Source organism: Leuciscus leuciscus, assembly GCF_965113295.1.
Source record: "Leuciscus leuciscus genome assembly, chromosome: 10".
NCBI lineage: Eukaryota > Metazoa > Chordata > Actinopteri > Cypriniformes > Leuciscidae > Leuciscus > Leuciscus leuciscus.
The window spans coordinates 41687592-41714273 of record NC_138734.1 but is presented as its reverse complement, the minus strand read 5'-3'; the positions used below and the strand labels follow the sequence as shown (position 1 = coordinate 41714273).

At 38.6% G+C, this 26682-nt stretch overlaps 2 protein-coding genes across 3 annotated transcripts in view; one reads left to right on the top strand and one right to left on the bottom strand.

Annotated features, from left to right (window-relative positions):
* The window catches only part of lekr1 (Leucine-, glutamate- and lysine-rich protein 1), a 142715-nt gene extending 116659 nt beyond the window's left edge, over nucleotides 1–26056 (top strand). Inside the window, exons 15-16 of one of the 2 annotated variants that reach the window (XR_014209089.1) lie at nucleotides 5815–5980; nucleotides 24002–26056. The gene's annotated coding sequence lies outside the window, so the exon portion shown is untranslated. Of the gene's footprint in view, nucleotides 1–5814; nucleotides 5981–13768; nucleotides 16281–24001 lie in introns of those variants that run through there. The other variant, XR_014209090.1, reaches the window with a different exon arrangement.
* c18h3orf33 (c18h3orf33 homolog (H. sapiens)) overlaps nucleotides 1–26682 on the bottom strand; it is a 466419-nt gene that overhangs the window by 349820 nt on the left and 89917 nt on the right. The gene's annotated exons all lie outside the window — the stretch shown is intronic.

The following is a 26682-nucleotide window of genomic DNA, read 5'->3' as shown; positions in this document are numbered from 1 at the left end:
CCGACCTTTTACCACCGTGTCGATTTATTTTGATTAATATGTGCGAGGGAAAGAGAGCAAGACAGCGTCTAGTTTGGAGACGGTGAAGTCTTGTTTACACTTTCGCCTGGCTCCGAAGAGAGAGAGTGCGCGCGTGCGCGACCGTGTCTCTCTCTCTGCTCGTTCTTTCGGTTAAACATGCGCCCTGTCACAAGCGCAGCAGTTCATCTACATTAGACAGTGTAATGAAGCGTGTGGGTTACTACATCCAACAACCGAACATTTTAACTTACCCTCTCGTAACTTCTGCATCCTTTAGCTTGGACTACAAAATTGCAGCGAGAAATAAAAATGGCGAATTGCTGGAAGTGTTGGGCCGGAAGTCGATGTCCTTATTTGGCAGTTCCGCTGCAAATACTGTGACGTGATAGTTCAAAAAACGTCATAGATGACAGAAAAATCTGAACCGGTTGAAAAATATGACCAAAACAGAATATAAAGATATCAACGAAGCACCTGAAGAGAATAATTTCAACTTTTCTGTATTTCTAAACACTCCAAATATACAACAAAATGCATTTAAGGGCTAAAAAAGTGGATTTAGCATGATATGTCCCCTTTAACACACCTCACACCTAGGGAAAATCTGATAAGATAATCTGTTGAACCATCAAGATAATCCGGACATAGCTAGGATAGTCGGAAGGGGGGGAATCGGCCCAAAATCAGCCCGATTATCTTTTGGCGTGTACCCAGCATTAGGCTACGCTAGGCCAGATGTCCCCTATTAGAGTGGTCCAGATTCTGACTGGCAGTCTCTCAGACCAGTGTTTCTCACAGAGAGACAGTCGTGTGGGAAAGCTGTTGACTGTTCTGACCTCTGTAAAAACCACAGTGAGAATAACCAAAATGTATTTGAAATGCATTTATTTTATGCTAAGTATACTAATATAGTAATCTTTTGGGATTTTGAACTCAACAGCCTTTTCCCGAAAGGGATGAATGAAGAGATAAACTATTCATGTTTTCTGTAAATGCTTTTATTCTTCTTTTTTAGAGATAAAGAATTGTGTTTCTATTTGTTCTCTGGGTCTGGGCTGAAGCCCCTCCCTTTGCACCTGTTACTTGTTTCCTGATTACCTATTGGATATTAATTGACTGCATGTCTGGTGTTGATTCACTATGAGCATTGAGAATAGCTGGATGGCTGAAACGTCTGCTCTTGCTCTATTAAAATAATTGATTCTTTTTGTTAAAGACTTTGTCTAGTTTTTCAGAGTGCGAACCGTCTACAGTCTCTTCTACATCTTATTGGTTTTCACGCACCTGGACATACAACTAGCTTTCATCTGAGCGCAACAATATTTCCTTGTCTTCTGAGTTCCTTTCTATTGTTTGCTGCTCCACCTGTACTATTTTTGGTGAAGATGTCATCCTTTAAAGAGATCAACCAACTGACTGACTGCAAAGCTACCACTTTTACCTTCAGTCTTGAAGATTCCCAGAACATTTTGTTCCCAAGAGATGAAACTAATGCTCTACAACCAGAGGACATTGAATTCTCTATGAAACGCTACAAACATCTTATGGAAAAAGAGATTCGTTATAACCTACATGGTTCTACTTTGAGTGAATACTGGAGAGCTAGCCGCATACCTAGAGGCCTTCGTATCCAGAAGGCTCCAACTATTGGTCGTGAAGACGGCATCTCTAGATCTTACTCTCCTGGTTATAGAGTTCACACAAAAAGAGTTACTTAAGATTAAACAAGACATCGATGAGATTCAAATCTCCATCATTGATTCCCATGATGAGACTGTGTTCAAACAACATACTGAGCTTCTTGAGAAGTCTTTGGCAAAATTCAAACAAGATCTTCAACAAATCAAGATAAGAAAATTTCGCAGAGATACAATGGATTACAGGGATAACCAAGTCTACAAATGGCTAAATCAGACCAAAACAACCAGGCCACTTCGCAAAGTTCGTTTTGAAGATGGTGCCTCATTGACCTCAGCGTCTAGTGTCGAGAGTGATTTTTTAGGAGGACAGTCCAGCGACTCCGACAGCCTCCAAAGTGCCACACGTTCACGCCTAAGAAGACGTGCCGAGGTCGACGAGGCAGCAAGACCAGACAGCAAATCCACATCAATGGTGAGGAAGCAGAGCCGGAAAAAGATAACTTAATCTTCAACCTCACAGGCAACACCCTACACCCAGATGAAGTAAGCCTTTTAAATAAGGGTTTGAGTTTTGTCCCTAGTAAACCTGCTGATTCCTTTGTCACCAAAATAGAACTGTTTAAATTTTTTCGCAATCTGAGACTGAAAACCTATTACAAGGACACTACAACTACCTCTTCTCAGATTTACAACAAACAGGAGCGAGGTAAATTTAAACCTACAAGTACTTTTTGCCCTCCCATCTTTAACCCCTCATTGGACACTTTTTGTAGACTTGTTGAACGTGATGTTGAGCAGCTTTTTAGCAATCCTCACAATGGCATGAATAATTTGACACTTTCTGAAAGACAGGCCCTTGACAAACTTTGCAAAGATAAAAACATTGTGGTAAAGCCAGCTGATAAGGGAGGTGGTCTAGTAATTATGCCTAAAACCCTGTACGATCAGGAGGTTCTAAGACAATTACAAGACCTGTCTTATTATAGAGCTTTGCCCACTGATCCTACTAGTAGATTTCAAAAGGAAATAGAACTATTCCTTTAGCAAGCTCACTCCTCTTCTCTTATCTCTGAACGAGAATTTCAATATCTTTTCAATCGCACCCCAACTAGACCAGCTTTCTATATTTTGCCTAAGGTTCATAAAAATCTATCTAATCCACCAGGTCGCCCAATTGTTGCAGGTAATAATAGTCTTACTGAACCTCTTTCTAATTTTGTAGACTTCATTCTTAGACCTTTGGTTACTTTGCTCCCAAGTTATCTCAAGGACACATCTGACTTTCTTAAATGTCTGTCTCAGATTGGTCATCTAGGTCAGGATGTTTTGCTTGCTACTATGGATGTAACCTCTTTATACACAAACATTCCCCATACTGATGGTTTGACTGCCTTGAAGTATTTTCTTGATCTTCGGACTAATGATGATGGTTTACCTACTAAATTCATTGTAGATATGTCTGAATTAGTGCTCACTAAAAACTATTTCTTGTTTGAACATCAATATTACCTTCAGATTAGTGGCACAGCTATGGGCGCCACTATGGCCCCTGACTATGCTAATCTATATCTTGGTTTTTTGGAAGAACAGTATGTGTTCAATAACAATCCTTTTTTGGAGAAGATAATATTGTTCAAGAGATACATTGACGACTGTTTTGTGATTTTTTCATGGTTCATTATCTGAATTTGAACTGTTTGTCTTATGCATGAATTGTTTAAGATCTTCTATTAAGTACACCTGTACAGCGAGTGCCACTAGTGTGAACTTTTTAGACACCTGTATTTCTGTTATTGATGGACATATTGCTTCTTCTTTATATAGGAAAGACACAGAGAAAAATAGCTTACTTCATGCCACAAGTGCTCATCCAACATCCCTGAAACGTGGTCTGCCTTTCAGTCAGTTCACCAGATTGCACCGTATCTGCTCTGACAAAAATGACTTTGAGGTAAAAGCAAGACTTCTATACAGAGATTTTAACTCTAGGGGATATCCCAACAGTTGGCTAGATACAGCACTAAACAAAGTACGTGCCTCTGGTACACATTCGTCTAATGTGGTCTCCGAACAAAATGAGAACCGCTGCATTCTAAAACTGACCCACAGTCCTTTGAGCAGAGAAATTAGAAACATTGTTAATTCCCATTGGCATATAATTAAAAGTGATTATCAACTGAATGGACTTTTTCAAAATTTGCCTCTTTGTGTCTTTTCTAGAAACCCAAACCTCAGAGATAGGCTGGTCCATGCTGATATTGCCACGCCTCCTTCTGGTACTCTTTTTAATGCCCAGGGTAATTTTCCATGCAAAAGTTGCACTTCTTGTTCACATTACCTTAAACTCCAATCTTTTACACATCCGCACACACGTAAGATATATAAAATCAAGCAATTGATTACATGTAAATCTACCCACGTGGTATATATTTTGATCTGCCCTTGCCCATTGTTGTATGTAGGCAAAACTATCAGGGCTTTACGAACGAGAATTTTGGAACACTTGAGTGCAATCAGGAGATGTGATGCAACTTCGTCTGTTTCCCAACATTTTCAACTAGCCAAGCATGCAATTTCTGACCTGAAATTTCTGGGCATTGAAAGAGTTTTGCCTAAAAGGAGAGGTGGTGATGTAGATAAAAAACTGCTACAGAGAGAATCTTTTTGGATTTTTGAACTCAACAGCCTTTTCCCGAAAGGGATGAATGAAGAGATAAACTATTCATGTTTTCTGTAAATGCTTTTATTCTTCTTTTTTAGAGATAAAGAATTGTGTTTCTATTTGTTCTCTGGGTCTGGGCTGAAGCCCCTCCCTTTGCACCTGTTACTTGTTTCCTGATGACCTATTGGATATTAATTGACTGCATGTCTGGTGTTGATTCACTATGAGCATTGAGAATAGCTGGATGGCTGAAACGTCTGCTCTTGCTCTATTAAAATAATTGATTCTTTTTGTTAAAGACTTTGTCTAGTTTTTCAGAGTGCGAACCGTCTACAGTCTCTTCTACATGCTAAGTATACTACAAATACATCTACATATGTGTACTTAATATAAATACCCTGCAGTTGAACTTTTGGTATACTAAACTGATGGACTTACAGTAAATTGGAACAACTAATGTGATGTAGTGCTGAGGTTCAACTGAAGTTCAACAACTTTTTCCGTTGAGGACTCATTTTTGGACAAGCATGATTATTTATTCCAACCTGACTGCCATAAGTTCAAGTTCACATGCTGTCTTCCAGCTCAACTCTTGAACTTTGAACCAGAGACTTTTATTCGTACCTTCCAAAACAAGTAAAAAAAAAAAAGAAAGTGTGCTATTATACTTAATTACTAAATATACTAATATACGTAATTACTTAAATACTAACAATTAACTTGATTCTAAAATGAATTTGAAGTAAACTTGTTTTTTGTAATGGTCGGCTCAGCTATGTGACCTGCGATCCTCCTCCACACTTCCCGCTAATCTGAACTATTTACCTCTTTCTAAAGTGAGTGGAAGAAAGTCTTTAAATAAGTGCCAGCCGCAGTCACTGGGGAAGAATGTGTGTGTGGTAATAATGTCAGTCTCAAAACACAGAAGGCAGGAAGCGGAGAAGAATACATTTTTGTTTGATGTCATCATGTTTATGGAGGCGAACAGACTCTTACTGTATCTGTGCATATTGAATTATAACTTGTTCTGACAGGTTTTTTGTTTAGTCTTTTGGACAGTAAAGCAGCAGGAAATACTCATCTTCATAAATGTCAGAAGGCAGTGTAAAAAAGAGTGCACTTTAATTTTTGTGTGGATGGATCTGTGCTGATAATCAAAAAATAGATAAAATATGCCTCGGAGTTAATAAAAAAGGCAACCGTGACTTCATTTCTTGTAATTGCAATGTTTTACCAAACAATTCGGCTTTATATCTCTCAATTGCATCTCTCATATTGAGGACTTTATATCACGCAATGTGGCTCTTTCTCAAATTGCAACTTTATATCTTACAATTGCATCTTTGTTTCAAAATTGTGACTGTAAATCTCATATTTGGGACTTAGGCTACCTCATAACTATATCTCACAATTTTGGCTTTAAATCTCACAATGTCAACATTGTTTCTCACAGTGTTCTTTTTTATCTTTGTCTCACAATTACCACATAAGGTGGAAACGAGCATCAGTGCTGACACATGAATAAGTCACTTCGATTAGAAAGTCCAGGACGTTTGCCTGCTTTTGGCCCGAGACGCTGGAATAGGATTCAGCATCCCTGCGACAAGCGGTTTGAAGAACGGATGGACGGATGGATGGATGGATGGACATGGTAAAGGTATTGTTGGATAACATCTCTGTCTCCATCTGTTGGTCTAGTGAAATCATTACAGTTTCTCTTAACAAACCTCTCAGGATATTAATATGGCATTCAGAATTTGACTTAATCAGCCTTTTACATTTTAATTGGCAATGTGGATGTGGCATTAGTGACTGCTGCATGATATATAAGAAAAGATAACAAGTGAATCTGTTCCTTCTTACTGATTTTCACACGATTTAGTTAGTCATAAACATTAGACTTTGTGCATATCGATATTGCTGATGATATACAGTAAAGTTCAAATGAAAAGAGCACCGGGCTACATCGTGATCATCAGATTATATAGCTTGATTGATTTAAACTTCTAGTTGGACTAGTTTAAATCAGTCAAGTTGATTAAGCTTATAGCCAGTCTGATTATTTCTAATAAATCCAACTATGAGTTTTCCTGGCAGTCAGTAACTGAGACCACAGCAATGAATGAACAGTCTTCTCTTATTAAAAAGCTAAAAATAAGGTTTTCTGTAAAAACTGTATGTCTTGGATATGAACTGTTTCCACGCTCAGGCAGTTCATTAGTCATCTTGAATTGGCAAAATATCTCCTTTATGATTGGGCCAAGAGAGTTGCCTTCCTGTAGCTCAAACAGTAGAGCGTTGCTGCTTGTAACACCAAGGTCATGGGTTCGATTCCCAGGGAAATCAAGATCTGATAAGAATGTAAATATGTTCTTTGAAATGCAATGTAAGTCGCTTTGGATAAAAGCGTCTGCCAAATGCATGAATGAATATAAATAGTAACAATGTTTCCATCATGTCATTTCTCCTTCGTTGCTTGGCAGTGGTTGGCTGCATGGATGATAAAGTAACGTGATTCATTAGTTCGCTCGTTGTTCTAGCCAGGTTGTATTCCTGATCAGTTGTCATCAGTTTTGTCCATGGAATTCATAACAACTTTCTAATGCACTTGTTCTCAAAAGCCTGGATGCGCCTTTTTCTTCCTCCTTCTTTAATGTCCACGATTCCCAACCGTATGTTGCAACTGGCCATACTAGGGATTTCATCAAACGTAGTTTGGTGAGAGTGCTTACTGATATGTTCTTCCATATCCTCGTAAGCTTCAACATTACCAGCATGCCCATTGCCAATCTCGATTTCACTTCGGTTGTATAATCGGCATCATACGACACTCGACTACCCAGGGATGTACAGAAATAATGAACCTGTTCTAGCTTGTTTCCATCCACGCGGATCTCAATTTCTTCATCATTCATCATTATGTATTGATTGGGCCAAGATTAGGGTTCCTCAAATCCGGCCCTGGAGAGACGCGTATTGCAGGGGGTTTTGCAACATTTATTTCAAGACCTGTAATCGCATGCCCAACACAAGCAGATGTTTGAAATCTATACAGTATATAGGTTCCTTTCACTGAAAAAGTTTTACACATACTACGAAATATATTCCGAAGAAATGAACAGTACTTTTAAAAATGTTAAAAATGATATCTACTCAAATGAGATGAAGACGTCATATTAGTGAAGCAATCTGATTTATTCTACATCTCTGCTGTTCAATATTTACATGCTTCCTCTAGCTAAAATTATGGAAAGCAACAATATTAGCTATCACAGTTATGCGGACGACACGCAAGTCTACATAACTTTGTCACACGGAGATTACAGGCCAATACAGGAACTGGCTAGGTGCATTGAAGAAATTAATTATTGGATGTGCCAGAATTTTTTTTAATTAAATGAGGATAAAACTGAGGTGATTGTTTTTGGAGCAAAAGACGAACGCCTAAAAGTCAGCACTCATCTCCAAACAACAACAATGCTAAAAACAACTGACAAAGCCAGAAATCTTGGCGTAATTATGGATCCAGACCTGAATTTTAACAACCATGTTAAGGCTGTAACAAAGTCTGCAGTGTTCAGTTTTTATGCGCCACATATCTGGAATAAACTTCCTGATAACTGTAAGTTTGCAACAACTCTCAGTTCTTTTAAATCAAGGTTGAAGACTTATCTTTTTAATGTTGCTATATAAATAAAATTGCCTTGCCTTGCCTACATGGAGGCCGATGAAGGCCAACCGAACACTTTTTCTTGGTCCAAGTTTTGACTTGTGTGTAATGCTGAATTCATGCCAGTAGATGGGAAGTCAAGACAAGTAACATTTATTTATATAACGATAACAGGCATGTATAACAGGAAAATAATGCAAAAAAGTTTGTTTCCAGAAGAAAATAGCATCACAGTCCAGTAAGTTCAGTGATGTTTCATTTTTGTTTTTGTTTAAAAAAAAGAAAAAAAGTGATATATATATATATATATATATATATATATATATATATATATCCGCTCTGGAGTAAACCGTGATGTCATCGTCCAGCTCAGTTCTTGTATAATAGTGTCAATGCAGGCAGATCAATATTATTGTTGAATATTAAACTAAATGTTAAATTTAATGTCCCCCATTTTTTGTCAGAAAGGCCACACACCATGTTCACTAACAAACCACATTTTAGAGTTGTGAAAAAAAATTAGGCATTTTGAATTTGTTTGCCATTTGCCTAAACTGATCTGTGGCGAATTATTGTCTGATAGATGAAATGCCAAGAGACATGGAGTCTGTCATATCAGACAGTCGGTTACAGACAAGCTCTGGTTGCAGTTCTGTCTTATTGACTTTCATCCCATATGGACCCAGGACATAAAAATTTGAAGAATATTTAAACCATATTTATACATGGCCTTCTGACATATTCAGTTATTATTTGTCAGATATTTCTAAATAACAGCCGCACATCTCGAACATGAATCTTCATGTCAGCTTTGAGACAGGTAAAAAGGAAAGAGTGTTTCAGTATGGTTTACCCTACAATGGAAGTGCATTATTGACCTCGCATTGTGCAGACAGTTTCATTTACATGTCTCATAAATGATTGAGTGAACACAATTACTGCATTCCTGACATAAAAGAGTATTTATATTATAAATCCACTTTATCACATTATTGTTTATTTTATTTGAAGAAAGAGTAATTTCAGATAACTGACTGATGGATCATGTTCTGGGAGATGCTGAAGAGATTTCAGACAGTTGCAGTCTGGAAACAGTGTTTTTTTTTTTTTTTTAAGCAGGGCAGTGCAGAAAACTGCCAGGAAACATAGTGAGACAGAGGAGACTGGGTTGGGAAAGGGCCTCAAGCCATGATTCAGCTTGAGCCAACTTGAGCCAGAACAACCTAAGAATATTGTCTGTGTCTGCAATCTGGAAACATCATAGTCAACATAAACCTGCATCAGAAGACGTCTCTCTGAGGGTAGAGCATGACAAGTTGAGCAATCTCGTCTGCTTTAACAAGGAGACACTGTATAGACGTAAAGAGCAGGATGCAGCTGCTATAGTCTGAGAATTCTGGGAATCTGGGACAAAGTTCATCATGGCAGACACCACATCTCTTGACATTTCATCTATCAGACAATAATTTGAGCACTAATTCGCAACAGATCAGTTTAGGCAAATGGAAAACATTAAAAACACCACATTTTTCCCACAACTCTACAATGTGGTCTGTTAGTGAACCGGGTTCATGGCCTGCAACATGGCCTAGTTGCAGAATTTATGTAGGCATAATAAAATCACTTAATTAACACCTTAACTGTCACCACATCCCCCCCCCCCCCCCCCCTTCTTTTTTTCCGCATAGACATGAAAATCACTATCCAAACTTAAATGGTTGTAATTCAAGAATGCTTTGGAATATAGACATATGGTTGGTCTTGTTTTAAAGGAGACATTTGCCAGATTATTGTAGAAGTGAAATACATTATGAAAGTGAAACATAAAAAAAGTTAAATAAGTTTGAGTTTATGAAAATGTACAATGTAAACATTTAATTATTTATATTTTATATAAAATATATATATTACAAAATATATTTTACTCTAAAACTGCCAGAAAATTCTAAACAAGTTGTGTACCAAATTTTAGGTTGATATCTCAAAAAAAGAGCTTTCAGTAAGATTTTATTTGGGCGTAGTACCAGACTTTTTCACTAGATGGACAGCCAAGCTTCCTTACTGACCATATAAGGGCGCCTCCATTTTCATATACGTTTTGAGTGATCTGAACCATGTATTTCCATAATTATACATAAGTATACTTCCTATTCAGAAATAGTATGGGTGGTTTGGCAGTATTTGATTTGATTTCAACCTCTAATAAACACATAAAAAGAGCACATATGTGCGTTATAGCTCGCTGCCGCATCACAAATCGAGAATCCATAATATTTTTCTTTATATTCAAAACATTTTTAGACCTTTTTTTCCTCATAAAATTGAATTGGTGTTATCTTTTGAACTCTTGGCATGAAAACAAACTGAGGTTTCTACCAATCTTTCGTGATTTTTCATGTTTATTTCTATTTTTAAAATAAAGGCCTAAACACGCCCCATGAATATGAAATATTCTTGTTGCAAATTGACAAATTACTGCTCCTCTGTAATTTATTTTTAAAAAACAGCCACCAAATATGAAAACTAGAGATTGTAAGCTTTCAAATGATATATAGTTTGTCAATATTTCTTTAGGTTTTTACTAAGATATTATTGTTCTACATATATATTGGGCAACCGTCCCACACACTTAACTGCAATGGTAGTTTTGGCATATGCCCCAAACCATGGTTATAATACTGTGGTGGCATCATCTTACAATAACCATATCAGATGGGACTTTGATATATACACTCAAAAAATAGCTATTTTTCTGCACATGATTCAATCCTGGACAGTGGTAAAACCCAGTAGAATCAATGTACAACTAACTAGAATCAATGGTTTTTGTTGAACTTAATTCAGTTTAATTATTCAAATAATCCTACATTAATGCTTCTTGTTAGGCCTGTGAGTTCAACAACAACAAACTAAACATAACTTCAGTGTTAGAGTCTAGAAGTACCATAGTGGTTGCTTTATTATTAAAGCCATTAGCAGATCCTCAACCCAACCACAAGATCAACACTTTGCTCACCCTAAAACCACTAACATAACAGAAAGAACATTAAACATTAACAAGTCTCTTGGCAAAAAAAAAAAAGAGAATAAAATAACATTTTGATTCAACATTTACTCTCCCAATCCAGCCCTGTGTAAAGCATAATGTTTGATTTGAGTTACTTCATTGAAACTAAATTGTATGTTATTTCAAAATGACAACATCAAGTTAAAGAGTAACCGTTTCAAGTCAGTTTAACATGAAGCAGTCACACTTGAACCAGAAACCTGATACAATGAAAATTAATTGTTTAAATAAAATGAACAGCATAAAAAATAAACAATTTTTTAAGTGTACCATGGTAAATATGTAGTACCATGTAGTATAAAGCAGGGGTTCCCAAACTTTTCCATGACAAGGCCCCCCAAATACCACTAGGTTCTGGCCACGGCCCCCCTTTTGCAGGATGCGTTATTGAACCCGTCGACAATACTACGGCAAATGTAGAAATAAATAAATAAAACATCTGTGAACATCAGATCATGTGATGGTGTTTGATACCAGCCAATCAGAAAGATTATAGAGATGCACTGATTACAATTTTCTAGGCCGATTCCGATTTTTATTTGAGTTTGACCTGCCGATACAGATTTTAGCCAATTCCGATTTCATTTTTTCTAACCACTTTACAGCACACACAAATATTTATTTTCTATATTTTTGTTTATAAAACATCATATACTTTTCCCCAAACTGAATAATAAAAACAAGTTTAAATGGGTACATTTTCTATAAATATTTTTGAGTCTTTTCTGACATAGCCTACTCCAGTTCTTGTTAAAACACACTAGACATGCAAATTATGTGCATTTTAGGCACTTTTTGTTTGAAATCATATTTATTTTGTCCATCAAAAGTGTGCTTTCACTTTAATTGAGCGTGAGCAGCGCAGCAAAAATAGACTCGGCGCCGGTCATGGCAGATCACTTGAAAATCGTCCAATTCCGGTCACCAGCCGATCAATTGGTGCATCTCTAAAAGATTAGCATTAAAAGTATAATGTTCAGATAGGCTATGCAACAAATTATTATAATGCTATTTCATAAAAATACTCATAAAATTATAAATATTGTTGCGTTTTTTTTTTTACTTTTTCCCCCCCGCTTTTTTTTCTTTCTCCCAACTTGCTGCGGCCCCCCCTGCCCCCCCCTGGCGGCCCCCACTTTGAAAACCCCGGGTATAAAGTGTTATGCCCATTGAGACATCACATTTAAGAGTCAGTGGATTTTGAATGCATCCTCAACAAAAATTTGTTTCTTTCATAATTTGTTGCATGATTATTGTAGGTAAAAGTGTTTGAAACTGAAACACAGTGTGTTAGAAGAACACCTCTTGGTAACTAGGCCCTATAGTGCTAAGATGAGGTTCGGTCGATCCCATCATAAGTGATGAATCGAGACGCATTACTTTTGGAATTTAAAGGAGCCGTATGTAAGATTGTGGCCAAAACTGGTACTGCAATCACTTTCAAATTACTGTAGAGCGGTGGATCCCCTCCCCATCCCCCCTGACTCCAGGTTGCCAGATAGGCTGCAGGATCCAGCAGGAACGTAGGCTGACATGTAGCTGTGGTAACTAGAGCAGAGCTGGCAACCCCGATGCCGAAACACTACTGACTTCGTGATTGGTAGATAGGTGGAGGGTGGAGCTTCAGGCCAAAACACAACATGACAACATCAACATCAGTTGAGGGCTGCAACTTCACTTTTAAATGACAATATCCTGGCCGGACTACTGTTGTCAGTGATATAAGTATTTGAAATGAACATGATTTCTTAATGTCTAGTGACATATCAGGGCCATTTTATGATTAATTAAAATACATTTCTTACATACAGCTCCTTTAAATGCATCTCCGGTCCACATATTTTCTGAGCCTTCAGCCCAAACGGAGATGTTCAACAATAGAGATCCAATGCTTTCATATTTCTTTAATTTTGTTTATTTGGGAAGTGAAAAGGCTGTACGCTGTGCTTTGCAGCAAAATAATTGTACACTGTTTGTGATTAAATTGACCAAGACATATATTAAGGTATATGAAGAGCCAAATTAAGGCGTTACTGTCAGTTAAACCTGAAAAAAGAACAGCCCCGAAGGTATTTACAGTACATGACCTTACATGCTGTCGCATTATTGGCTTTTTTGCCATTATTGGGCACAGATTAAAGTAACTACAGAAAAAAGAGATGATGGGTTTCATGCCAATTTCAGTGGACTACTCAGTCACTCAGTGGACCGTGTAATTAAACTACTGATTGGATGTTGTTTAGTATAAATATGGACAGATATGCAAGGCACTGGCCAGAATCAATTTCTGACCCCTTTTTCCATTCGTTTCGCCTCAAATTCCCGTAGCAAAAAAAAACTATAATATTTTTTTACTTCTATTCCTGGAAAAAAGAAGCCTAAAATATTTTTAAACCAACATTTATAGTGAAGAGAAGCCACATCTAAACCACATTCAGGAAACACTGGCTTAAATTCCTGTGTGCCCCTAGATCCTGGACCACCTGATACTGTCGGCATTTACACTTACTACACAAAGCTGTACTCACACAGGACTATGCATTGAGTAAAAGCTGTTATAATAAAAACACACAAATTTCAAACGCAAAAATAAACTAAATTAGTCAAATCCTATTAAGTTTGTAAAAAAAAATTGCAGTAAGTTATGAGATAATGTTATACCTTAAGGAAATATGAGTTACTGACATTTTGTTTTTATTTACGATAAGATCAGTGTTGTGGCTTCTTCATCACTGACGGAGTCTCATGACTATGAGGAAATGATGAACTTGGGCCAGCATATAGCCATGAAGCAACAGGTCCGGTATGTATCTGTGCTCACCCCTCATGTTCTGACGACATTGACTTTATTTTCTTTATGTTTGGGGTACTAGACCCCAATACTGTACTTGTAAAGCTAATAATGCTAATATTCTCTTTAAATTCGTCTAAGTACTCAGAGGCAGAGGTGGGTAGAGTAACCAAAATATGTACTCAAGTTAAAAAACTTACAGAAATAATTATTCAAGTAGAAGTAATAGTAATAACTACTTAGGTAGGAGTAAAAAAAAATATCCAATGAAAAGTTACTAGTTACTTTGGATCTGATTCAGAACAAGCAAGAGGATGATGATTTTACAATAGGGATGTTTTCTCTCCATTATGTCCTCCAAGCATGAAAGATGGCGTGTCAAATCGTACAGTACTTTTTAAAATAAACAAACTAAAATGCCACCTCTTTGTTAGTAGATAATCTGACAAGGTAAAAACTATCTGATGCACATTCTTCTTTAAGTACACCAATCAGCTTTGCTTGTAATGTCATGATATCAACCTAATACTGTTTATGTTTTATTTAAGCACCTGAACATGAGAGAACTGGGTAAATCAACGACAGAACAACATTGCAGCAGTCAAAACTATCTATGATGGTCTGATTAATAGCTGTGGTTTGGCCCGCTGAAGTTTTTTGGACAGTAATTTAATGGTATGCAACCCATGAATTTACACACACCCAAAAACCCATTACACCGTTTCAGGAATCAGTCAAACCCACATACTGGAATAATGTTCCCATATTTTCAGCAAGATTTCAAACATCTGAATCAGACTCCTTGTAACACAGGAATGCCTTCTCGTCAGATTTTTTGTTGATGACATCAGTGTTGTTGTACATGAAGGGTTCTTGAGTTGTTGAAGTGGAATTAATTAGGCACATCTGAAAAATATAGACTATATTTTTCCATTAAAAATACAGTGTTTTAATCTATTGAGAATGTAAAGAGTCACACAAAAGTTTTAGGATGGAAACGTTAGAGCCAGATTTGGCCAGATGGATTTTTCTGATTGTTCCCAGTGCAGCGTTGGACATTCCCAGACATTAATAAACACCTCCACACACCCCCTCAGTGATGCCAGAAATGTTTGGAATTAAAAAAAAAAAAACATGGAAAACAAGAAAAGGGAAGGAATCAAAGGAATGGATTGTTTATGCACCTTTTTTTGCAGAGGAAGTGAGCTATTTTCTGAGAATGTGTGAGACTTTGTGAGAGGTAATTAACTAGAATGAGGTGTAGTAGATAAGAGTGAGAGAGGAAATGACAATACGCTCCATACATTACATCTATTAAAACAAAAAAACAATGTGAGGCTAATGGTACAAAACCACTGTCCAGGAAAATTTGAAACAGCCTTTTACACGTTTCAATAGACGATGTTTGTAAACATCGAAAGCCTAGGTTGGGTGCGCGCACAGCATGGGGTCAGAAAAATGGCGCGGCTAATAGACCGGCATATTGTGTCAAGTGTATGCACTGTCTTTGCCACCACAGGAACGGGAACATTACCATAATAAACTTGTTTAGCTAACGGCATTTGTTTACTTACCATGGCTTAACTCTACCGTTGTTGTCACAATGTTGAATTACGAGTGAACAGTGTTGAACAGGTTTCTGTACACTAGCCTATAACGTTAAGCTATGCAGGTTAACCGTTTTTTAAATGTCATGGACCTGTGTCATGCTACAGACGTAGCCAGCTGCTAGTAGTTAGCCGCAGGCTAGAGCCAACATTGTGACAACAACGGTAGAGTTAAGCCATGGTAAGTAAACAAATGTTTTCTGTAAACTGTAGACTGATTTATTAGATGATATCTGGCATTAATTGACCCGTGTCATGCTACAGACTTAGCAGATAGCAGTATCTATCCGAACAGATGTCGTCTATTTTTTTTAAATGGATGAGATCCTGCAGGAATCCTGAAATACTTGACCTCACAAGTGGTGTGATTTTCACAGTCCACAAGTAGGCTTTTTTTTTTCTTGACGAGAAATTATCTGGTTAACACACAATTTAATGGGATGGAATAAACTTTCTGACCCCGACCTGCACATTGCGAACTGCAGATTTTCCTGTGATGTCAACTGTGAAGGGGTCTATAGTACTGCACTGCACATGTTTTTTTGTTTTTGTTTTTTAACTTTCTCCTTCTTTTACACAGTGAATAGTCCATTGTGAGTAAAGCTTTATACAGTAAGTTACTGTGTGTAAATGCAGACAGTCTCTGGTGCTCCAGTAGGATTTGGTGGCACAAAAGATTTCCTGAATGTGGTTTAGATGTGGTTTCATTTCACTAGAAGTGTTGAATTAAAAATATTTTGAGCTTCTTTTTTCCGGGAACAGAAAATGCATATCTGCCCATATCTGTACTAATATATTCAGAGACCTTTATTCATTCAGAAGTTTAACCAACCACTCCACACCACTCCTTGGCCGGTGTCCATAGATGCCAGTCTAGTGCAGTGTCCACTGGAGTGTCTGCCATTAAAAGTTGGTACCAGCATTACTCATTATTCAGTATGGCTTTGCGGGTGATCCTTGGAGATTACGAGTCTTGCCAGCGCAGGGGACACTTTTGGTGTCCTACCACGTCCTTTTAGATTTTTTACAGTGTAAAACTCCTTGAACTTTCAAATAATTCTTTGCACTGTGGGCACTGGTATTTAAAAATATTTGGAAATACCTTTGTATCCTTTCCCTTTCTTGTGAGCATCCACAATGTGCAACCGGTGGTCCTCAAGCTCCTTGGTTTTAACCATGATTTGCAACTGACCAGAAGCTGACTAGCAAACAGGTGTATCAGCTGTTCTGAATTTATAGTTTATAGACCACTTCTATAATAAATCACAATGCTCTAGATAGAACATGCTAGAAATTAGCAGGAGCATTTAGAATGGTGCAGAAAATTGCATCTTACTGAGAATTTTGCGATAAGATCTGGGATATGAATAATTTTGGACATTGTGTCAAAATATATATATTTTTTAAAACTATTGTTTTTCATTAATAGCTCTAACACAGTGTCTTACAGTCTTTTCCCACTTTCTTGTGAAATTTCCAGTCAGAAGATACATTCGCCAAAACAATACTCTGGGTATTAATCATTTCAACTTAATGTAACCCTGGTTCACTGACAGGGGAACGAGAGGTTTCCATTTGTGCAACCTAATTCATGTCTAGAAGAAACATTTAGGTTGATGAAGAGATCTCAATTTTTATTTTATTTTATTCTCTGGGTATTTATATTATACTAAGTTTCACTTGAAGGGGGTGGATTGGAATCCACTGCTGCTTCAAAGTATATGTAATGAGTGATTATAATCAAAGTATTAATCAATATTTTTCCTTTTAAATATCACATGGGTTGAATTACTTCTTTGGATATTTTATTTTGTTCAGTTTTATTTATTCAGTTACCAGTGTGATCACTGAAATGTTCTTTTCATGTATTCTTTTCAATGTCTGTATTTGATATTTGAATGCAGTAACATTGCTTGCCTATTTATCCCAGCTTCCAGAAATGAAAAAGGGACTGGTTTTGTGTCTGTGTTTGTCTTCAACGTGTTAAAACAAATAGGGGTGATTGAAGTCTATAGTTTAAGGGACCATTTCTCAGTTAAAGCCTATATTTTCCATTTAGACTAAAGTGTCCTATATCCTTGAGAAAAAAAACTTGTTATCTTGATGTTTTGAGACGAGACTCCTGTTTATAGTTAGAGCCTGGCCAAATCCAACCTTGGAAAAGCTATGTGTCGTCGGTGTGTGTGTTAGTCTTCTTGGTTACAGGTTAAGGAACCACTGGCATTATTGGAGATTGATTGAGTTGTTGTTCGGGACAGGCTGGCACCCAGCAACCCAAATCTGCGATCTGGAAGGTCATGACGTGCCTAACTTCAGGGTCCGAGTGTCAGATGCATAATCTATGGAGATATGCTTCAGTCTATCTGTATATGGGTGGAAAATTACTATGTTTATCTATTTCTTAGCCAATGAGAATCGTTCAACCTGTAAGCAATGACATAGCTTAGACCTTGGAAATGGTATAACTGCTGTGATCCTTGTAACTGTAAGCAGGGCGGCCTACAAACTCCTGTGTGACTCTTGAAGCTGAACTTCTGCTGATGAAACTGCAAACTATCTTCAGTAAAACTTTTCTTCATTTCTTTATAATTCTGACTCCGGGCCTTCTTTCAAACATCTGGTCCATGGGTCCTAAACTGTTAACCCCTAACACACTTATGTATCCCTTTCAAGTGTGTTTTGGAAAATTTGTTGATATACATCAATGCATCTCTCACTTAATGTGTGCAATCTCACAGTTTGCATCTGTCATAGGAAAACCACACATGCTGCCGTGTATAATAATTAAGAGATGAGTAATTATGAGACACTGATGAGTCATCGATGTACTGTAAGAAAATTTCACATCCTGTGACGTTGACTTGAAGAACACTTTAAACCCAGAAGTTGAAAATAGTGCTAAACCTTTGCCAATTTTCTCCTATAATTAAAACTACTGGATTGTATCGTTGTCTTCAATGATCCAACACTCATACCTCTGTTAAAATCTCAGACAATTTCCAACATTTGACATCACTGTAGGAATTAAGCCTTTTCCCCCGTTATTATTTGATTCACGGGACCGGACACCAGTTATCTTGCTAAGAAAAATCTTTATTCTTATATGTCAGGAGAGAAATATGTTGTATTCAAGCAGATCTCTGCGTTTCCGTGTTTCTCCTCCCTCACCCCATCATGCCTCTTTGCAGAGTTCGAAATGACTTAGGACTCTTGGGGGGGTCCCAAAATTCTGAAGACTACCTTGCTACACTATATACTGTAGGCAAAATAATATGGACCAATGTTGAAGGTGGGATAATGGTCTTTGGATGTTTTTCATGGTTTGGGCTAGGCCCAGTATTGTAGTGGTGAGTGGAGAAGTGGCTATATAATAATACATAATACTACCCTAATTGAATCTTCTCCGTCTGATTATAATTTTATAAGTGTTAATCGTGAAAATAGACGTGGGGGAGGAATAGCTAAAATTTTTAAAGCTTCTTTTCAGTTTCAACAGTTATCTTATGGTGACTATGCTTCTTTTGAATATCTTTGTGCTATTCTCAAAGGCTGCCCAAACATTTTGCTGCTAACTGTATATAGACCTCCTACTTTATCAGTCACAGTCTTCCTTGAAGATTTCTGTGAATTGCTCTCTGAAATCTGTGTCTATTTTGATAGCATTGTTAAATCAGGTGATTTCAACATCCATGTAGATAACCCTGAAAATCCTCATGCTAGAGACTTTCTGGCCTTGATTGATACCTTCAATCTGACACAACATATACAGGGCCCCACTCACTCTCAGGGGCATACACTTGATCTTGATCTTGTCTCTACATCTGTTGTGGATTTGGCCTTTTCTGATCACAGTTGCATTTTTATTAAAGTCTGCTTGTCCCTCTATCATCAGAACAATTCCATTATGATCAGAAAGAGAATTATAAATGACGGAACTTGTGTTCGTTTTGAACAAGCACTCTCTGAGTCAAAAAATCCATTCCAAAAGACTGCTGATAACTTGTTGGAAGTTTTTAACTTAAGAATGACAAACATAATGGATGACATTGCTCCTTTAAAATTGAAAAAATCCACGAGCAAACAGAAAACTCCATGGATGAATGACCCGTCAGTTAAATTGCAAAAGAAAGAATGTAGGAGAACAGAAAGGAAATGGCGCAAATCTAAACTTAATTCAGATTATCTGATCCATAAAGGGACACTTCACGAATACAATTCTGTAATTTGTAGAGCAAGGCAAGCTCATTTTTCTAGTATTATTAACATCAAAGCAAATAATACCCGTGTGCTATTTTCCACTATTGAGAAGCTTACTAATCCTTCCCCTCATCTGCCTACTGAATTACTCTGTTGATAAATGCAATGAATTTGCCTCTTTTTTTACATAAGACATCATGTCTCATATACGTCACATAGCATTTCTTGCCTTGAACCACCAACTAGTCTGAGAGATGAGTTCAACACTCTTTCAAATTTTAGCCCCGTTGACCTTGATACCCTTGAAAAGATTGTACAAAGTCTAAGTTCCTCTACATCTGAGTTGGACATTTTACCTACTAGCTTTTTCAAATCTGTTCTTCATTTAATAGCAACTGACGTGCTTTTAATAATTAATACTTCTCTACTGAGCGGCGTATTTCCCACGTCCCTTAAAATAGCCATTGTAAAGCCTTTACTTAAAAAGAACAACTTGGATGGGTCTGTCCTTAACAACTACAGACCCATATCTAATTTACCTTTCATCGGCAAAATAATGGAAAAAATAGTTTTTAATCAAGTCTCTGCTTTTCTGACCTCAACTTCCTGTTTCGATCTTTACCAGTCAGGTTTTAGAGAATACCACAGTACTGAAACAGCCCTGGTTAAAATAGTCAACGACATCCGGCTAAATAATGATGCTGGACAAACCACTGTTCTTATGTTGTTGGACCTCAGTGCGGCTTTTGACACCGTGGACCACAGCATACTAATAGAAAGACTTGAATGCTGTGTGGGTCTTTCTGGCTCAGTCATCTACTGGCTAAAGTCTTATTTAGAGCACAGGAGTTTTTATGTGTCTATTGGTCAACATGCCTCCGCTCCTTTGCCCCTAACATATGGTGTCCCTCAGGGTTCAATCCTTGGCCCTCTTTTGTTCAATTTATATATGCTTCCGCTTGGCCAAATTATGAAAAACAATTCCATTAGTTACCATAGTTACGCAGATGATACACAGTTATACTTATCCTTGTCGCCCAACGAATTCGCTCCTCTTGAATCTCTTTATCATTGTCTCAATCAAGTTCAAGACTGGATGTCTAAAAACCTTCTTAAATTAAACACAGATAAAACTGAAGTAATCATCTTCGGGAGAAAAGATCAGAGATTAAAGACTGCCACACTACTGGAATCAAAATGTTTTGAGGTAGCAGAAACCGTTAAGAACCTAGGGGTAATTATTGATAGCGACCTAAGCTTCAAAAGCCACATGAAGGCAGTCACAAAATCGGGTTTTTTTCATTTAAAAAACATCGCAAAGGTTAAAAACTTCATACTAACAGTGGATTTAGAAAAGCTTATTCATGCTTTTATTACCAGCAGGGTTGATTACTGCAATGGTCTCTTCACTGGGCTTCCTAAAAAAACAATAAAACCTCTTCAAATAATTCAAAATGCAGCAGCAAGGCTATTGACCAGAACCAAAAGATGAGAACATATTACTCCTATTTTAAAATCTCTACACTGGTTACCAGTGATTTATAGAATTGATTTTAAAGTCCCTTTTCTTCTTTTTAAATCAATAAACGGCCAAGGACCTCTCTATATAACAGAAATGTTTGAAACTTATAGCCCTATAAGATCACTTAGATCAGCAGGAAAACTTCAACTGGTACAATCCAGTGCTCGTACTAAGCAAGGAGAGGCAGCTTTTAGCTGTTATGCGGCTCGTCTTTGGAATCTTCTTCCAATGGATATTAAGACCTCTCCTTCTATCTCTATTTTTAAATCTAGACTACCGACTGACTGAACTTGTATTTTATTTTAACTTGTTTTAATTATATCTTTATTGTTATGATGATGTAAAGCACATTGGGTTACCGTTCTGTGTATGAAATGGGCTATATCAATAAACCTGAACCTGAACCTATAATCTAACTCTGGAGCAACAAAGTTACAGCACCTTATAGCTGGGCTTGGCTGTGCTTGGCTGCACTGCGCTGAGCTGGGCTGTACTTGGCTGGGCTGTGCTTGGCTGCGCTGAGCTGGGCTGTACTTGGCTGGGCTGTGGTTGGCTGCGCTGAGCTGTACTTGGCTTGGCTGCGCTGAGCTGGGCTGTACTTGGCTGGGCTGTGCTGGGCTGTACTTGGCTGGGCTGTGGTTGGCTGCGCTGAGCTGGGCTGTGCTTGGCTGCGCTGAGCTGGGCTGTACTTGGCTGCGCTGAGCTGGGCTGTACTTGGCTGCGCTGAGCTGGGCTGTACTTGGCTGGGCTGTGCTTGGCTGCGCTGAGCTGTGCTTGGCTGCGCTGAGCTGCGCTGAGCTGCGCTGAGCTGCGCTGAGCTGAGCTGGGCTGAGCTGGGCTGTGCTTGGCTGCGCTGAGCTGGGCTGTACTTGGCTGCGCTGAGCTGAGCTGTGCTTGGCTGCGCTGAGCTGCGCTGAGCTGGGCTGAGCTGGGCTGTGCTTGGCTGCGCTGAGCTGGGCTGTGCTTGGCTGCGCTGAGCTGAGCTGTGCTTGGCTGCGCTGAGCTGCGCTGAGCTGGGCTGAGCTGGGCTGTGCTTGGCTGCGCTGAGCTGGGCTGTACTTGGCTGCGCTGAGCTGGGCTATACTTGGCTGGGCTGTGCTTGGCTGCGCTGAGCTGGGCTGTACTTGGCTGGGCTGTGCTTGGCTGTACTTGGCTGGGCTGGGGATTACTTGACTGCCCTGAGCTGAGCTGTATTTGGCTGCGCTGAGCTGGGCTGTACTTGGCTGCGCTGAGCTGGGCTATACTTGGCTGGGCTGTGCTTGGCTGCGCTGAGCTGGGCTGTACTTGGCTGCGCTGAGCTGGGCTATACTTGGCTGGGCTGTGCTTGACTGCCCTGAGCTGAGCTGTATTTGGCTGGGCTGGGCTGAGCTGCTGTGAGCTGGCCTTTTTAACTGTATTCTATAGTGCAAAATATTGTTTTAATTACTATTATTATGGTAAAACATTTGGCTATATTAAATTAATTTGAATGAAGACATCTGTGAATAATAAGTGTTGACCAATATATCTACAATTTCCCCCAACAATAGCCTCATTTCGAACCCTGCCTCTATGGCCCTGTCCCAAATGGCACACTCTGGACTTGTGGACTTCCTCAGAGTCCACACTTAAGTGATGTCATGTAGTGCAGACCTATAGGGCCCTTGGCGCGAGTCCACGAGGGCGCATTGAGAAGTATTTTTGGGACAGACGCGATCGTCATGCCGGAAATAACGGTCTGGTTGTTGTTGGACAGGAGAAATCGCGTTTTTGCGCTCCGACGTCTTATCTCCATGTCAACTACACAGCCTAATTTTACAGTTCTATATTTTGATATTATGCATGCCACCTGGGCATTAGACAATAGATACATCATGCTTATTTAAATGATCTATAGACGGTTTCATCGGACGCACGCGCGTTGCCAGGGTTACGCGCTGGCCCGAAGTTAACTTCCGGTCTGTGTTTGTTTATCGGTAATATGGCGCCGACTACAAACGCAGTTAAAATTAAGGTGATGAGTAGACTGAAGTTGGGCTCAGGTTGTTGTGCTGTGGGATGCAACCTGACCTCTGGAACAAATACCTTATCGAAAATACATATGTTTCGGTTTCCTAAAAACGAAGGGAGACGGCGAGCATGGATCACCGCTGTGCGAAGAGAGGCTTGGCAGCCAGGCAAGAGTTCAAGGATCTGTAGCACTCACTTCGTTACAGGTAACAAACTCATGATAAGCAACAGATAATAGCTAGCTGACCAGTAACAAGCCTGCAATAGTTATGTATTAACTTAATTGATTACTACACATGTAGCTAACATTGTATACATTAATTTTACACAGTAACATTAGCTCAATGTTGTAGTTGATACGCTGTAGCTATGATTTAAACTAGCGTTATGATACCTGATATCTATCAAACATAAGAGCCACAATGTTTTTCCATCAATGCTATACAAATAACCTACATTATTTAACTAACAGTCGCCTTTGGCTTGTTCCCTGTGGACATAACAAATACAATAATGCATAGCTCTTGTACAAATATGCTCCTCTACTAAATATGGACTTTTACTACATTTTCACTGACGAATTTACTACATTATCACTGATATATTTTATCTGTAAAGCTGCTTTAAAACAATGTGCATTGTGAAATAAATTTGACTTTGACCTAATTTCATTGTACTAGTAGGCTACTAATAATTTTTTTAATCAATAAGTTTTAATCAATATCATAGAAATGCACATGAAACCAGAAAAGTTATGGATTATGCAAAGCATGTATGTATGATGCTTAGCAAGGTGCAATACTGTCAACACAAACTGTTTCTGTCTTTATTTTAGGTGCGCCATCAGTGGACCCATGCAATCCAGATTATGTTCCATCAATTTTCGCTCATAAAAACATCATTGATGGTTCACAGAAGTTGGAGCGATACCAGAGGAAACAGAGGAAACCATCTGTGGTTGAGTCTATTGATTCACCTTCCTTAGGGGTCACCCATGCTGACCCTGAAGAAGGATGCACTGCTGTGGGTACAGATCTGTCAATGGCAGACATTGACCAGCTACAAAATGAAAACATTGAATTAAAAAGAAAAATGGCTTCACTGGAGAAGAAACTGGAATCTCAAGAAAAACGAATACAAGATCATATGTTTGGCAGTCCGTCCGATTTTATTTTAAATGATGACAAGCACACTCATTTTTAAACTGGTTTACCATCTGCTTCTGTGTTTTTCACCCTCCTCACTTACCTGACAACAATATGGAACGCATCATCAACCATACTTACCCTTCCCGAGCAGTTTCTTGTGGTCCTGATGAAGCTTCGTCTAGGCTTAACTCATCAAGACCTTGCTTTTCGCTTCAGAGTGAGTTGTGGAACTGTCTCAAACATCTTTCATGAATGGCTCGATGTGATGGCTAAAAGGTTACAATGCCTTGTCCGGTGGCCATCCAGGAAAGATACCAGAAGAAATCTCCCCACCCTCTTCAAGACTACAGGTTTCCAACAAGTTAGATGCATAATAGACTGTACTGAAGTGTTCATTGAAAGGCCAACTAGTTTGCAAACACGGGCAGTCACATACTCCCACTACAAATCACATAATACTGTGAAGTTCCTTGTTGGTATTAGCTATTACATTTTTATCAAAAGTCTCGGGTGGTCGTGCTAGTGACAAGGTTATAACAAAAAATTCAGGGGAACACCCTGCCAGTCAGTATGGTCAAACGGAGAAATGATAACAGTCTTTGCACAATAGATAAAATAATGTTTGTTTCAAATCTGGGGAAACCACTTGTACCAAAATAAAGCAGGACTTAACCACAACTTAAAGGGATAGTTCACCTAAAAACCCTCATGTCGTTCCAAACCTGCAAGACCTTAGTTCATCTTCGGAACACGAATTAAGCTATTTTTATTTACTTAAGCTGTCAAAGGAGGGACAGAAAGCTCTCGGATTTCATCAAAAATATCTTCATTTGTGTTCTGAAGATGAACGAAGGTCTTACAGGTTTGGAACGAAATGAGGGAGAAAAAATTAATGACAGAATTTTCATTTTTGGGTGAACTAACCCTTTAATTTGATACTTTTACCAACGGGATTGCTTTTTATTATTATTAAATATATTTAAATACCAAACACATGCATTATGATATTTGTAGTGTTGCACTTGTATCACAATGTTTCACATGGATTGTAATTATAAAATGAAATGATATATTCAGTAATGAACACCAACAACTATTGATTAACTGATTTATTGACTGATGAATAAAGTACTGTAGACTATGATTTCCGTTTTTAATGTATTTATGTATTTGATGTAAAAAGTGAAAAAGCTTGGTGCTCAAACAGTTTTTCAATTTTCATGTAGCTGTCACTCAACTGCAGTCTTCCCTCTACAAATGCATCCACAACTTTTGGCAGCATGTGTTTAAAGTAAAAGTTACGTAGCCTTTGCATATATGTGGAGACAAAACCATTGTCATAAGGCACATCAAGTTCCAGGTGCTGTACTGGGGTCCAAATAACAAGACAGGATGTTTTCAGCCCGAGACAGTGCATTCCTAACTGTATCTGCCTGTAGTAACCTCTGGGGCCTTTTGGGTTCACAATGTACTGCCCGCCCTCCACTCTGATGTCTTGGTTTGTGGCAGTGAGTGCATCATTAAGGGATGTGCAAGCACTGAGTGTGATAGGGCATTTTACTTCTAGCAGCTTGTCATCAATGATGCCATCAGGGCTTGCTGCCAGCCATGGGTCTCCTGCACACACCACCAACCCTTTGTCCATCACTATGCAGCCCCTCTCCCTAATCTGCTCCTTAGCAAGTCCTTCGCTTTCCTTCCCATACCTTGTGGCCACACTCCCCTGGAACTTTGGGTAGAGGTGTTCAGTGAGAAACTTAGCCGGGTCTGTTGTCTCACGCTGAGGCATCTTGCTAGCTGTGCTTGCTGTTATGCGTAGCTTGCGAGCATCATGCCAGAGTGGTTCTATGCTCTGTTTTCTAGTGTTTCTCTCTAGTTCCACCACTTGATCTGGGTTCAGTTTAATGAAGGCATCATAAAATGTTGTGCACTTTGGACAGCTCAGAGCACTACCATGCTCACTGTGGGGCTGAGCTAAGCTGCTGAACACGTTGAGTTCCTCTCCCTGAGCATCCTGCTCTCCCTGACTGCTGATGAAATCCTGACTACCTGACTCAGAGGCTGTGTCTGTCTCACTGCTGTCACACATGATGGATAAGAGAGCACAGCCTAGCACAACTTCCTAAATTAAATGGTGAAAAGACCTTACCTACACTGCCATATATATATATATATATATATATATATATATAGTACTGAATCTTTTACATTAGACTAGTTGATTTGTTAGAGATATATGAACTATAACTTACTTTCAGGGCTTTAAAAAGCTTTTTTGGTGACCCATCTGGATTTACTGGGGGAAGGCAGAGGGGAGCTTGTAGCTTGATCTTCTTGCCAGGTTTCAAGAAGTCACACTGAGCTACTG